This window comes from Anomaloglossus baeobatrachus, chromosome 5 (genome assembly GCF_048569485.1).
Source record: "Anomaloglossus baeobatrachus isolate aAnoBae1 chromosome 5, aAnoBae1.hap1, whole genome shotgun sequence".
NCBI lineage: Eukaryota > Metazoa > Chordata > Amphibia > Anura > Aromobatidae > Anomaloglossus > Anomaloglossus baeobatrachus.
The window spans coordinates 314,318,281-314,333,975 of record NC_134357.1 but is presented as its reverse complement, the minus strand read 5'-3'; the positions used below and the strand labels follow the sequence as shown (position 1 = coordinate 314,333,975).

At 45.8% G+C, this 15,695-nt stretch overlaps 1 protein-coding gene across 1 annotated transcript in view; it reads right to left on the bottom strand.

The window, feature by feature from the left end:
* SMIM36 (small integral membrane protein 36) overlaps positions 1 to 13,300 on the bottom strand; it is a 41,055-nt gene extending 27,755 nt beyond the window's left edge. Inside the window, exon 1 of the transcript XR_012754068.1 lies at positions 12,852 to 13,300. The gene's annotated coding sequence lies outside the window, so the exon portion shown is untranslated. The remainder of the gene's footprint in view (positions 1 to 12,851) is intronic.
* Between the last annotated feature and the right edge of the window lie 2,395 nt (positions 13,301 to 15,695).

The window sequence follows — 15,695 nt, the reverse complement described above, 5'->3', positions numbered from 1 at the left end:
GAACAGTCTTTAAGATGTGGGACAGTTTTCTCAGCCCCTCACGTACCACAGCCCCTGAGGTGCGGGGTAGTGCCACAAGAAATCCTAAGTTTGCCCAGATGCTGAAGGAGTACCTTGCAGATCGAACAACTGTACTCCGACATTCCTCTGTGCCTTACAATTATTGGGTATCCAAGCTGGACACGTGGCATGAATTGGCTCTCTACGCCTTGGAAGTCCTGGCCTGCCCTGCTGCTAGCGTTTTGTCAGAGCGTGTTTTTAGTGCCGCAGGTGGAATCATTACAGATAAACGCACCCGCCTGTCAACTGAAAATGCTGACAGGCTGACTCTGATCAAGATGAACAAGGGTTGGATTGGGCCAGACTTCACCACACCACCAGCAAATGAGAGCGGAATTTAAAGTTTGCCATGTACCTCCACTCACCCATGGGTACACACTTCTGGACTTTGGATAATCGCTGGACTGCTCCTCCTTCTCCTCATGCGCCACCATGATGATGACCGTTACAAATTGCAATACTTAGGCCTTTGTTTCAGGTATACCCCCAGTGGTAACTTTTTTCGCCCATTCTTTGCAGAATGGACATTACAATGACAGGAGACCCGCTCCTTTGCAATGGGAACAATGTTTTGAGGCCCTCATGCACGTCTCTACCCAGGGACAACGTGGAGCCTCCCAATTTTTGGCTGCCCTGCCTAAGGGCTATACTATAATACACCCACTTCCTTAAAATGGACACTTAATGTTTTGAGGCCCTCATGCACGTCTCTACCCAGGGACAACGTGGAGCCTCCCAATTTTTGGCTGCCCTGCCTAAGGGCTATACTATAATACACCCACTTCCTTAAAATGGACACTTAATGTTTTGAGGCCCTCATGCACGTCTCTACCCAGGGACAACGTGGAGCCTCCCAATTTTTGGCTGCCCTGCCTAAGGGCTATACTATAATACACCCACTTCCTTAAAATGGACACTTAATGTTTTGAGGCCCTCATGCACGTCTCTACCCAGGGACAACGTGGAGCCTCCCAATTTTTGGCTGCCCTGCCTAAGGGCTATACTATAATACACCCACTTCCTTAAAATGGACACTTAATGTTTTGAGGCCCTCATGCACGTCTCTACCCAGGGACAACGTGGAGCCTCCCAATTTTTGGCTGCCCTGGCAAAGGGCTATACTGAAATAGACCCACTTCCTTACAATGGGCACTTCAGGTTTACAGGCCATCATGCACGTCTCTATCCAGGGACAATGTGGAGCCTCCCAATTTTTGGCTGCCCTGGCAAAGGGCTATACTGAAATAGACCCACTTCCTTACAATGGGCACTTCAGGTTTACAGGCCATCATGCACGTCTCTATCCAGGGACAATGTGGAGCCTCCCAGTTTTTGGCTGCCCTGCCTAAGGGCTATACTATAATACACCCACTTCCTTAAAATGGACACTTAATGTTTTGAGGCCCTCATGCACGTCTCTACCCAGGGACAACGTGGAGCCTCCCAATTTTTGGCTGCCCTGCCTAAGGGCTATACTATAATACACCCACTTCCTTAAAATGGACACTTAATGTTTTGAGGCCCTCATGCACGTCTCTACCCAGGGACAACGTGGAGCCTCCCAATTTTTGGCTGCCCTGCCTAAGGGCTATACTATAATACACCCACTTCCTTAAAATGGACACTTAATGTTTTGAGGCCCTCATGCACGTCTCTACCCAGGGACAACGTGGAGCCTCCCAATTTTTGGCTGCCCTGCCTAAGGGCTATACTATAATACACCCACTTCCTTAAAATGGACACTTAATGTTTTGAGGCCCTCATGCACGTCTCTACCCAGGGACAACGTGGAGCCTCCCAATTTTTGGCTGCCCTGGCAAAGGGCTATACTGAAATAGACCCACTTCCTTACAATGGGCACTTCAGGTTTACAGGCCATCATGCACGTCTCTATCCAGGGACAATGTGGAGCCTCCCAATTTTTGGCTGCCCTGGCAAAGGGCTATACTGAAATAGACCCACTTCCTTACAATGGGCACTTCAGGTTTACAGGCCATCATGCACGTCTCTATCCAGGGACAATGTGGAGCCTCCCAGTTTTTGGCTGCCCTGGCAAAGGGCTATACTGAAATAGACCCACTTCCTTACAATGGGCACTTCAGGTTTACAGACCATCATGCACGTCTCTATCCAGGGACAATGTGGAGCCTCCCAATTTGTGGCTGCCCTGGCAAAGGGCTATACTGAAATAGACCCACTTCCTTACAATGGGCACTTCAGGTTTACAGGCCATCATGCACGTCTCTATCCAGGGACAATGTGGAGCCTCCCAATTTGTGGCTGCCCTGGCAAAGGGCTATACTGAAATAGACCCACTTCCTTACAATGGGCACTTCAGGTTTACAGGCCATCATGCACGTCTCCATCCAGAGACAATGTGGAGCCTCCCAATTTTTGGCTGCCCTGGCAAAGGGCTATACTGAAATAGACCCACTTCCTTACAATGGGCACTTCAGGTTTACAGGCCATCATGCACGTCTCTATCCAGGGACAATGTGGAGCCTCCCAATTTGTGGCTGCCCTGGCAAAGGGCTATACTGAAATAGACCCACTTCCTTACAATGGGCACTTCAGGTTTACAGGCCATCATGCACGTCTCTATCCAGGGACAATGTGGAGCCTCCCAATTTGTGGCTGCCCTGGCAAAGGGCTATACTGAAATAGACCCACTTCCTTACAATGGGCACTTCAGGTTTACAGGCCATCATGCACGTCTCTATCCAGGGACAATGTGGAGCCTCCCAATTTGTGGCTGCCCTGGCAAAGGGCTATACTGAAATAGACCCACTTCCTTACAATGGGCACTTCAGGTTTACAGGCCATCATGCACGTCTCTATCCAGGGACAATGTGGAGCCTCCCAATTTGTGGCTGCTCTGGCAAAGGGCTATACTGAAATAGACCCACTTCCTTACAATGGGCACTTCAGGTTTACAGGCCATCATGCACGTCTCTATCCAGGGACAATGTGGAGCCTCCCAATTTGTGGCTGCCCTGGCAAAGGGCTATACTGAAATAGACCCACTTCCTTACAATGGGCACTTCAGGTTTACAGGCCATCATGCACGTCTCTATCCAGAGACAATGTGGAGCCTCCCAATTTGTGGCTGCCCTGGCAAAGGGCTATACTGAAATAGACCCACTTCCTTACAATGGGCACTTCAGGTTTACAGGCCATCATGCACGTCTCTATCCAGGGACAATGTGGAGCCTCCCAATTTGTGGCTGCCCTGGCAAAGGGCTATACTGAAATAGACCCACTTCCTTACAATGGGCACTTCAGGTTTACAGGCCATCATGCACGTCTCTATCCAGGGACAATGTGGAGCCTCCCAATTTGTGGCTGCCCTGGCAAAGGGCTATACTGAAATAGACCCACTTCCTTACAATGGGCACTTCAGGTTTACAGGCCATCATGCACGTCTGTATGCAGGGGCATTGGTGAACCTCACAATTTTGGACTGCCCTGGCAAAGGAAAATACTACAAAGACTCACTTCCTCAAAATGGGCACATTAGACTCAAGAGGCCTTCATGTACGTCTCTTCTCAGGGACATCGGAGTGCCACACAATGTTTTCACGTAAAATCTTTCATGTATTAATCTCAAAAAGTAACATACACCAGCTCTATCTCACTATAGGGTATGTGCCCTTAACATTTCTGCCATGAAAAATCATTTTGGGGTCATTTTGGAAGGTTTTCTGGTGAGTCCGTAAAAATGGCGTGAAACGCGGACAAAATTGTTCACAGCTGTGACTTTTGAGTGATAAATGCTTCAAGGGGTCTTCCCCATGCTGTTGCCATGTCATTTGAGCACTCTTCTGAGACTTTTGTGACATTTTTAGGGTTTCTCCATGCTGCCGGGGGGTCATTTCACAAAAATACTCGGGTCTCCCATAGGATAACATTGGGCTCGTTGCTCGGGCTGAGTACACGAGTATCTTGGGAGGCTCGGCCCGAGCTTCGAGCACCCGAGCTTTTTAGTACTCGCTCATCACTAATTATTATATAAAAGGGGCCAGGATGAGGGACATAATTACTATATGGGGCCAGAATGAGGGACATACATTATTAGTTTATGGTGGCAGGTGGGGCATAATTACTGTAGGGGCAAATTAGGGGACATTATTACTGATGAAATATAAGTTAATTTTGAGGATACTGTCTCCAATGGGGGAACAAGAGTCTGACGTGGTGTAGAAATTGGGGAAATAGTGAGGAATGTGCTCTGGGAGTGATCGGCTATAGGTGACTGTTATTTTCTGCAGAGTCGCGTCATGGCAGGAAGAAGTGATGGCGGTCAGCGCCGGAAGAAGAGAAAAAGCGAAGATGAATAAAGTCAGCTAGAGACGTCACTGGTAAGTCAGTCACGGTATTTCTCCCTTGTATGTGGTTGTATTCGGTCACTATGTGGTCTGGTCACAGTGTGGTGGTATTTCTCCCTTGTATGTGGCTGTATTTGTTCACTGTTTGGTGGTAATATGTGGTCTGGTCACGGTGTGGTGGTATTTCTCCCTTGTATGTGGCTGTATTTGGTCATTGTTTCTTGGTAATATGTTGTCTGATCACTGTGTGGCGGTATTTTTCCCTTGTATGTGGTTGTAATTGGTCACTATGTGGTGGTAATATGTTGTCTGGTAGCGGTGTGGCGGTATTTCCCCCTTGTATATGGTATTATTGATTTTGGTATAGTGGATTGTGTTGTGTATGGAGGTCACTTTTTCTCTCTATAAGGGGGAGATTTTTTCCAGTAGAAATTAAATACTTAAACAATTAACCCCTCCCCTCCCTGTCCTGCCCTGTCCTGTGACTATTACACTGCAGTAAATATGCACTTACTGAGATTCTCCAGTGAAAACAAGTAATCACCTTTACTAAGGCCACGTTCACACACTGAGTATTCAGAGGTTTTTTTACCTCAGTATTTGAAGCCAAAACCAGGAGCAGTAAAATCAGAGAAAAAGTGTGTGAACGTGGCCTAAAGATAAGTGATAACTTATTCATCTGTGTGGACCGATTGCTGGGACCTGCACCGATCGTGCAACTTTTATCCCCCATTACACTGGAGCTCGTGTCCGACTCAACCCCTGATCCATTCATTCCCTCAGTGGCTGCGAGCGCTGCGCTTGTTATTATCTGGCTGCTCCACAGAGGATGAATGGAGCTGCAGTCACACATCCCACCCCACAGAGGATGAATGGAGCTGCTGTCACACACCCCACCCCACAGAGGATGAATGGAACTGCGGTCACACATCCCACCCCACAGATGATGAATGGAGGTGCGGTCACACACCCCACCTGCTGCTGCAAAAAGTTCCCCAATCTTCCGATCGGTGCGGTTTCCACTGGTCTGGTTCCACCGATCAATAAGTTATCACCAACCTACCCTGTGGATCGGTGATAACTTGTTTTCACCAAAGACCCCATTACTGCAAATGACTATAATTGTACATCCCAGTTATGGTGCACAATATAGATGTGCAGGAGCCGTCTGTGTATACAGTCAAAGCAACACAATAATGGGGATAACGCTAATGGGTGTTTATATTTAGCTGTAGGGTGGGCCCCTGGAGTCAATTCTCCTGGTGGGCCCCAGACAGCCCAGTCCGCCCCTGCTGGTAAGTGTTGATTATGTGTATTATACATGGGTTTTGGACATCTGATATTTGACATTGCACTATTTGTGATCCCTTGTCTAGTCACCTATACATGTCTATCATTTAATATCATATTCACCAGCTGTATTTATCGCTGTCTGATTGGGGCCCGGGTCCCGCTCAGTGGGTGTTTTGTCTTTGTATGTCTTTTAACTGTTTTTAACATGTCTTTTCCTATGCATTAATAAAGGTGTCTTTCTTATATACCATTGTTGGTGTGCCCCTGGTTGTTTTTGCGGAATCTTGTTCTTTTCATATCGCTCTGGTTTCCCCTTCCGCAACAGGGTAAGCAGCCTTTCACATTTGATATGTATTGTTAGTGGTGCGCTCCACTCCCCCGTTCATCTAGTAAACCAAACGGCTGGATGGACAGGGCCTGCAGCCGGCTGCGGTGTTCTCCCTGGACGGGTTGATGGTGGCTGTTGTTTCCCTGCACCTGTGTTTTGGATCTTGACTCCAATGCCTGGGCACCGGTAGTCCACTCCCCGGCGTATACGTGCCGGAGGAGCCCGTTTGCCCGCAGACGCTGGCCCTTTGGATCTCTGGCCCTTGGCGGTGGCGCTTATCCGGAACGGTTGGGCTGTTGCCTTCAATCGGGACTTGGGTAGGAATGAACCCCTGAGGTCCAGACCGCAATCAGGAAATTTGACTAAAGGTTGGCTTCAAGCCTAGTCGGGGTCTGAGTACCCTGCCTGGTGCTTGGCTCCAATTGGCTCCCCGGTTCGGTACTGGCGGGCCACCGTCCGACCCCGGTCCTACGGTTCTGCTGACCTTCACCAACTGCTGCAGACGGCCACCACTGTCTGCCTACCTTGCTGAAAGTGCCTGGGCTCCAACCCAGACACCAACAGTTTCACTCCTCACACTCTACTGCCCACGACTCGACTGACTACTGTGTTTTTCCCACCTCCAGGCCTGTGAACTCCTCGGTGGGCGGGGTCAACTGCTTGGCTCCGCCCCACCTGGTGTGGACATCAGCCCTGGAGCGTGGCAACAAGGATTTAATGTGTGACTGATGTGACCTGTCCAGGGAAGGGGGTGTATGATGTTGTGTCTGTGACCACCTGGCTAGGCCAGGGCGTCACAGGAGCAGTTTAAGAAAGCCCTTTTCTTTTCCAGGATAACAGATCCCAGTGCACAAAGCAGAGTCCAAAAAGGAATGGTTGCATGAGTTTGCTGTGAATGATTTTGACTACAATCTCATCAACACCTTTGGGTAAAAAAGGCAACCAAGATTGCAAGCAAGCTCCTATCACCCAGCATTAGTTTCTGACGTCTGAAATACTCTTTTGGATGAATGAACAAAAATTCCCCAAAGACACCTCCAAAATCCTGTAGAAAGGCTTCCCAGAAGACTAAGGGGCACTTTGCACACTACGACATCGCAGGTGCGATGTCGGTGGGGTCAAATTGAAAGTAACGCACATCCGGCGTCGCAGGCAATATCGTAGTGTGTAAAGCATTTTTGATACGATTAACGAGCGCAAAATCGTCGTAATCGTCGTATCATCAGTGTAGCGCCTGTCCTTTCCATAATTTGGAAATGACCGATGTTACGACGTTGTTCCTCGTTCCTGAGGCAGCACACATCGCTGTGTGTGAAGCCGCAGGAGCGAGGAACATCTCTTACCTGCGTCCTGCGGCTCACGCCGGCTATGAGGAAGGAAGGAGGTGGGCCGGGTTGTTGGTGTTTACAGGATGTTTACGTCCCGCTCATCTCCACCCCTCCGCTTCTATTGGCCGCCTGCCGTGTGACGTCGCTATGACGCCGCATGACCCGCCCCCTTAATAAGGAGGCGGTTCGCTGGCCAGAGTGACGTCGCAGGGCAGGTGAGTGCATGTGAAGCTGCCGTAGCGATAATGTTCGCTACGCCAGCTATCACTAGATATCGCACCTGCGACGGGGGCGGGGCCTATCGCACTCGGCATCGCAAGCATCGGCTTGCGATGTCGTAGTGTGCAAGGTGCCCCTAAAATATGTTATAGCTACAATGGGGGACCAATTTCACATCAATGTCATGTCACAAAACCTCCTGTACATGTAATGTATAGCTAGTCCAATATGTATTTCCATATAGTGTACCTGGAAGTGCACGTAATTTGTTCACCAAGTATGATGATAGACAAGTGTTTGTGATTTTGATCTGTTTCTCTGACAGAATAAGGTATTGATATGTGTACTTAAAGGAAATCTGTCACCAGGTTTTTGCTACTTAATATGAAAGCAGCATAATGTAGGAAAAGAGACCCTGACTCCAGTGATGTATCACTTAGCTTACTTGGTGTAGTAGTTGTGACACAATCAGAGTTGAGATAAAGCATGTATCAGAGCTCAGACAGCTAACCCCGCCCACACCACTTCTTTCTGTGTACATTGTCTATCGACAGAGAACTATTTGTCAGTGGAGGAGGTGTGGCGCCCTGGACAAGCCAGGGGCCACAGAGAACAACACCCACACACCCCACACTCCCGATCAGGCACACCGAAGTCAGACACAAACCCTTGTTGCCTTCCTCCAGGGGCTGATGTTCACACCAGGGGGTGGGCCAGGCGGTTGGTCCCGCCCACCAAGGAGTTCACAGTCCTCGAGGCGGGAAAAGCAGGCAGATGAGTTGAGGAGTTGAGTGAGGGAAGTGGAAGTGAGAGGAAGGAAAGTGGTAAAGGAGCAGACAGAAGTTGGTCCGGGTGTGTGGCCCGGACAGATCAGCAAGGTTGGCAGACGGTGGTGACCGTCTGCAGGAGTGGCCTATCGGAGTCTACCGTAAGGACCGTGGACGGGCGGTGGCCCGGCGGTACCGGACCGGTACACAAAGAGAAGTCAGCACCATCTGGCAGGGGCTTATGGACCCCGGCAAGGCTAGGAGTCGCCATGAATTTGCCAAATCCGTCAGCGAAGGGAACCTCCTGGGTTTCCCAGCAGCCAAGTCCCGACAGAAGGCAACAGTCCAACCGTGAGAGGGAAACACAGCCACCGCCAAGGCTACCGTTCCTAGGGCCAGAGCCTGCGGCCAAAAGGGGCTACTTCAGCACCCATCCAAGCTGGGGAGCGGGTTACCGGTGGGAACCCATTGGGACCGTTTACAGTACACAGGTGCAGGGAAAGGCTGTCACCATCAACCTGCCGGGAGAAACAACACCGCAGCCGTCTGTGGGACCCGTCCATCCAGCCGTGTGTTTTACCGAGAACTGTGTCCTCATCATTGGCTGAGTGAGTACCACCGTGCTGTGCGGCACAGCGCTGCCCCGACGACCCTGCACCTCACCAGGCCCCGTAACCCGCCTGCCATCCATCCCTACCCCATCACCGGGCCCCGGGACAACCAACCCCCTACCCACGGAGGGGAGAACTAACATCCAGGCTGCTCCCTGTCTTCGCTCCCGGGATCCCCGTCCAGAGCAGCGGTGGTGTCACCAATCTCACCACAACCGTGCGTGGCGTCACGGATAATCACCAAATCCCCACCATCCAATCCAAATCCCCTTTTCACTCACGGGCGAGGAACGCCGCTCGAGTCCCCGGGATCCGGCCCACCGCTCGAGCCACCACCGAGCAGCGGCAGCAGCAGCCGGACCCAAGCAGTGGCAGAGCGCAGCATCTCCTCCTCCGCCCGCGACAGAGGCACAGTTGGAAAAGGTCTCGCATACACTGTAGCTGGCAGTGATTATCTCCTGATGATAAAACCTTCATTATAAGTAAACAACAGCACACAGCTTAATAAGTAACACATTGCTAAATTTAGTGTTTTAACCCCTACCTACATCATGCTGTCCTCAGATTACATAGCAAAAACCTTGTGGACAGATTCCCTTTAAAGAATTTAATTTCCTATCATTTTAAAATTGTAAAAGTTACTGCTTTTTCATCCATTTTATGATATTAGGCACTTGCAATTTCACTGTACAGAAACAGTCCTAGTTTTTGGCAGTGACATGAGACATCTGGTCTGATGCTTACATCATCTGTTCTTACCATTAGCTTAAAATGATAAATGAGGCTAAGAGAATGACTGTAAATAGTGACCTAATCGAGTACAAATAAATGATCCGCAATCCAAATATGATCCAGGAATTGTCTGTTGATAAAACTGCGATACTCTGCTGGTGCAAGTGATTGCTTCGTCAGATATTACCCTTTAATATTTTACTACTTTTTAGTTCAGGAATGTTTGGTATCGGATACAATTTTAATGTCACTAACGAGGTGAAGTTCATGGAAAATATTCTTTATTTTAATGTATTTATTTCTGTTTGAAGTAATCATCTTTTTTGCATTATGAGACACAACCAGGTATAGATACCTACGAATAGGAGGACAGTTTATATTCTGATAGTCTAAGAAGGAGGTGGGTATTTGAAGAATTGAACTATTTATTTCTTGGTGGTCTAAGGGAAAACATATGGTGAATACCTTGTGATATGCAGTATTTTAGGGATGTTTTTGTTCCTGATTGAGTAAAATAGGGAATATTCCCTAATGGTCTAAGAGTACATAAGTGCTTAAGATTTAGTTCTCTTATGATCTTAGGTAAATGGGGTAATAACAGTTAGCATTAAAGGGGTGGTTCACTACTCTGCAATAGTGGCCATATCTCTGTAAAACTGATAGGGAAGGCTTTTTCTAAATACCTTGTTCCAATTCTGCCTCTGAGTGGTACTATTACGGTCCGCTCATCCCCATGAAGTGACCCCCCCTGGGCTCTGTGACCTCTGCGATCCAGTGATGTTAATTTCCAGTTGACTTGTCAGCACCAAGGCCGGCTACAGTCTTCCTGAGTGACTGGGCTGTGGGTGGAGTTTCACCGCTCATCACAGCCTATCATCACTGCCCAGCATCGGTCCTGCTTGCGGCTCTCTCCAGCGAAGGAGAGCGTGCATGACATGTTGCAATGTGATGAGCGATGAAACGCCGCCCACAGCCCATTCACTTAGGGAGACTGGGGCTGGGCTCGGTGATGTCGGGTCAACTAGAAGTTGACGTGATATCACCAGATCTCAGAGGTTTCGGGGTCACTTTATGGGGATGAGCGGACTGCAATAGCGCTGCTCAGAGGCAGAATTGGATGAACAATGTATTTATATAAGAACCTTCCCTATCAATTTTACAGGGATGTGGCCACTATTGCAGAGTAGTGAACCACATCTTTAAGTATTTTGTTCTCAGGTGATGTAGGATAAAATAGGGTATTATTTACTAATGCTTTGTTGACACATAGTTTCAGCCATGTACCTTAATGGAGTCTTGTCCAATAATAATCTCTTATGATCAGAAAGTGAAACACCAATAGGTGAATCTAGGTTTTTCCAGCATCTGGGGCAAGAATTCCGTTTATCGCCACGCACCTAGCAGTTTGAATAGTCGTCATCTTACCAGTCATTCATATGCAATTTGCACGCTTTTAGTCATGTGCCGATGAGCTACTCTACCTAATTCTCTTAATGTTCAGTGGAAAACAAAGAAGCATGAAGAAAAGCCAGTTATCAAATGACCGTAAGTATAAAAAATATTGTACTTTCTCCGAGCCAACTGTCAGCTAGACAGTCTCCTTAGAGAGCAGCTGACTCCAACAATGGGGGGCAGTAAAATGCAACCACCGGAGAGACACCTCAGACAGGCACATCAGGGCTCCCGGCCAGTTGCGCCTGGGGAAAATGCCCAGACCCCCCCCCTTAGATACGCCCCTGGCTACATCCTTCACTCTGCGATGGACAGTGAGTTTTTTGGAACATTTTTGCGTGAGGTATAGAAAAGGATTATTTTTTTGTGTGTTTATGAAACGAAAACACTCTTTGTGACTTTAGTTAGGCAAGCCATGCCTCTTAAAGCACTTGGTCCTGATTTAGACAGCCAACAAATGGTACACTAAAGGCTTGGCTGAGTTAGGACATCTTTTCCTGGTTGACTTTCAAATATGGTACATCGGTGGGATTTGTAATAATTCTGTTATTCATTGATACTTTATCTATAATGTGTACTAAGTTCACAGTTAATATTTACCTTTTAAGACTACTCACAGAATTATTGTTTGAATTATTTTTATCTATATGTATGCGTTCAAGACATACTATTACAAATACAATTGAACTACCCACCCTTTGTGTCCCTGTGCACTAAAAAGTCCCTAAATTTTTCCCTATATACCTGTAGCTACCTATTTGTGGAGGTCGGCACCCTAGGTTGAAATAGGTGGGTGTCCCCACTCCGCGGCGACTTGCCCTTCCTGTTTTTTCCCTATCGCTGTCTTATAGGGCATTGAAATAGGTATAGACACCTGTGTAGAGGAATAGATATAGGTGTTTGAAAGGTACAGGATAGATATAGCTTTTCACCAGTCTGAACGGCAAATATAGGGCACTATTAAAATTATGTTGACCCACTTGAAGGACTGACCCAAATTTTAACGAACCTATTTCAACCTAGGGTGCTGACTCCCACAAATAGGTAGCTACAGGTACCTATAGGGAAAAATTTAGGGACTTTTTAGTGCACAGGGACACAAAGGGTGGGTAGTTCAATTGTATTTGTAATAGTATGTCTTGAACGCATAAGTCTATAAAAATAATTCAAACAATAATTCTATAATGAGTACGGTACTACTCGCAGAATTTAATTTAGGTTTTCTTATATGGTGCTCCATGAAACCACTTTTCGTTGTAATCTCCATTAACAGATGTTAAAGGATTTATTTGAGGATTTAATACCAATATGCTTCATACTTGTCCATCTGAAACCACTATGGGTTGCATTTTTGCAATACTGTTTTAATTATCCCTGTATAAATACTGGAAGAAACAGAAGTTAAGGATACATATTATACTATATATATATATATATATATATATATATATATATATATATATATATATATATAGGAACCCTGCATATGGTACATCTGATGACTGGCTGCCCCTTCCCCAACCATTAATTCACAAAACCTAGTTTATGCTACAGAAAAACATGTGATATTATTATTATTATTATTATTATTATTATTATTATGATAGGGTCCTGTTTTGCATAACCCACGTAGAAACAAACTAAAAAAAACAACAACGTGTGATGTCACTGAAATCACAATGCGCATACATTTTTTGATTTGTAAATTAAATACATAGAAAATATATACGTATTACCTTTTCATCAGCCTCCATTAAGCAGTCAGTCTATTGCTGTCCATGTGTATTTGATGTTTTCTAAGTTTTCCAACCCAGTCCAATTCATTTTTAGAAGACGACGTTACTGTGTCTACAAGTCCTTCAAAGTTCTGAGCTGAGATGATTAGAAATTGAAATCTATGGCTTTGCTCCATCTTGTGCCTGATGATAATATTACAACTGTAAGGCGTATATTATAGTACAGAATTCAGGACTAAGTACTATGCATTTATTTATGTAGGCATTTATTAATGTAGTCATTGGATTGTCAAGCTAGAGTTCAAAGCCTGAATCCAGACAGTAGGTCTTCCTTATGATTCATGGCTTTTTCCCCAGCTACTCTACTTTCCATATTTCAAGGACAATTTAGTACATTTATTGACTTCCTATCAAAAACGAGTCTACGGTACGTATGAGATGGTACAATTCTATTGTGGCCTCCACAGTGGAAGAAGACAGCATGTTCCTTGGACAAACCCCTGACACATTTGTTTTCTCTACTGGGTGTCAAGGACGTCTGCTTGGATTGATTGCTCAATATCTTTGGCTGCAGTAACTATTGATCTCTATGACATGCCCTAAGAGTCTGGACATTCTTGTGAAACTATTTTGTGAAATTTACTGTTAAAAAAATTGCGCAATAATTACATTTTCAAGAACATTAGAACTTGTTTGGATGTGGATTCAATTCTCACATTACATTTTAAGATGATATATGACCAGAAAATCATTGCTGCCTCTGGTTGACAAATGTAAAATACTTGCAGACCCTCAGGAGTATACAGTCATATGAAAAAGTTTGGGCACCCCTATAAATGTTAACCTTTTTTCTTTATAACAATTTGGGTTTTTGCAACAGCTATTTCAGTTTCATATATCTAATAACTGATGGACTGAGTAATATTTCTGGATTGAAATGAGGTTTATTGTACTAACAGAAAATGTGCAATCCGCATTTAAACAATATTTGAACGGTGCAAAAGTATGGGCACCTCAACATAAAAGTGACATTAATATTTTGTAGATCCACCTTTTGCAAACATAACAGCCTCTAGTCGCTTCCTGTAGCTTTTAATGAGTTCCTGGATCCTGGATAAAGGTATATTTGACCATTCCTGTTTACAAAACAATTCCAGTTCAGTTAAGTTTGATGGTCGCCGATCATGGACAGCACGCTTCAAATCATCCCACAGATTTTCAATGATATTCAGGTCTGGGGACTGGGATGGCCATTCCAGAACATTGTAATTGTTCCTCTGCATGAATGCCTGAGTAGATTTGGAGCGGTGTTTTGGATCATTGTCTTACTGAAATATCCATCCCCTGCGTAACTTCAACTTAATCACTGATTCTTGCACATTATTGTCAAGAATCTGCTGATACTGAGTTGAATCCATGCGACCCTCAACTTTAACAAGATTCCCGGTGCCGGCATTGGCCACACAGCCCCAAAGCATGATGGAACCTCCACCAAATGTTACTGTGGGTAGCAAGTGGTTTTCTTGGAATGCAGTGTTTTTTTGCCTCCATGTATAACGCCTTTTTGTATGACCAAACAACTCAATCTTTGTTTCATCAGTCCACAGGACCTTCTTCCAAAATGTAACTGGCTTGTCCAAATGTGCTTTTGCATACCTCAGGCGACTCTGTTTGTGGCGTGCTTGCAGAAACGGCTTCTTTCGCATCACTCTCCCATACAGCTTCTCCTTGTGCAACGTGCGCTGTATTGTTGACCAATGCACATTGACACCATCTGCAGCAAGATGAAGCTGCAGGTCTTCGGAGGTGGTCTGTGGATTGTCCTTGACTGTTCTCACCATTCTTCTTCTCTGCCTTTCTGATATTTTTCTTGGCCTGCCACTTCTGGGCTTAACAAGAACTGTTAAACGTCAATTGTCCTCATTAAACACGCACTTCAAACTGAACACAAAACAACAACCTGGGCATTATGATGGCCAGGTATGAAGTAAAGGCGTATACATACTTTTTTTTAAAAGTACAAAACTTTATTAATATAATTCAAAATAGTAAAAACAGGAAGAACCCACATAATGGAGCACAAAAATTCCTTGGTGTCAACCCTCTCAATGGCATATGATCACAATTATACAAATTGATAATCTCACAATGTATCAACAACTACAAAGAATCCGACAATCAACCACAAGGATGGTATCAGTTCTATTGTTGAAGTATATAAATCAAAATAACCAATAATACATCAACTTTGTGTTAGAAGGTAGATAATAGCAATTATAACCACTGACATTCATATTACCGTGGTCCGAGTCGGCCCTCTGCAATAATAACATGTGGACAGACTAGTGCACTCATGCTGTAGCAATCTGCCAGCCAGTAGTGGGGACAATGAAATTCTTATTTAGAGCTTGTAATAATTATATGTCTATATAGCATCGCACTCCACACAGGCATGCAGGCAGCTGCAGCTTCACATACTGACATCCATATGCAGAGATATTACATTCAAAATGCTAAATATCTAACGCAGCAATCAGAGATCATGTCCGTTAGCAACACATTGCAGCTTATGGATGCCAAGAGAAAATAGCATAGATAAAGGGCATAATACCTTGAGAAGGTCACCAGGCCATGTGCTCCACCACCCTTGACGCCGTTTCGCCTTGCTTCTTCAAAAGGGGCGTGTCAGGGTGGGGAGAGGTCCAGATATTTAAGCTAGTGCAGCAGCCAATGAAAGGGGCAGTTTTGAACAAGCCTCCATGAACGCCCCTGTCACATGACGTTGGTGACGTCGGCGCATAGGGCGGTCTCCGCCTACCTTTGTAAAGAGCTTCCTTCCTGACA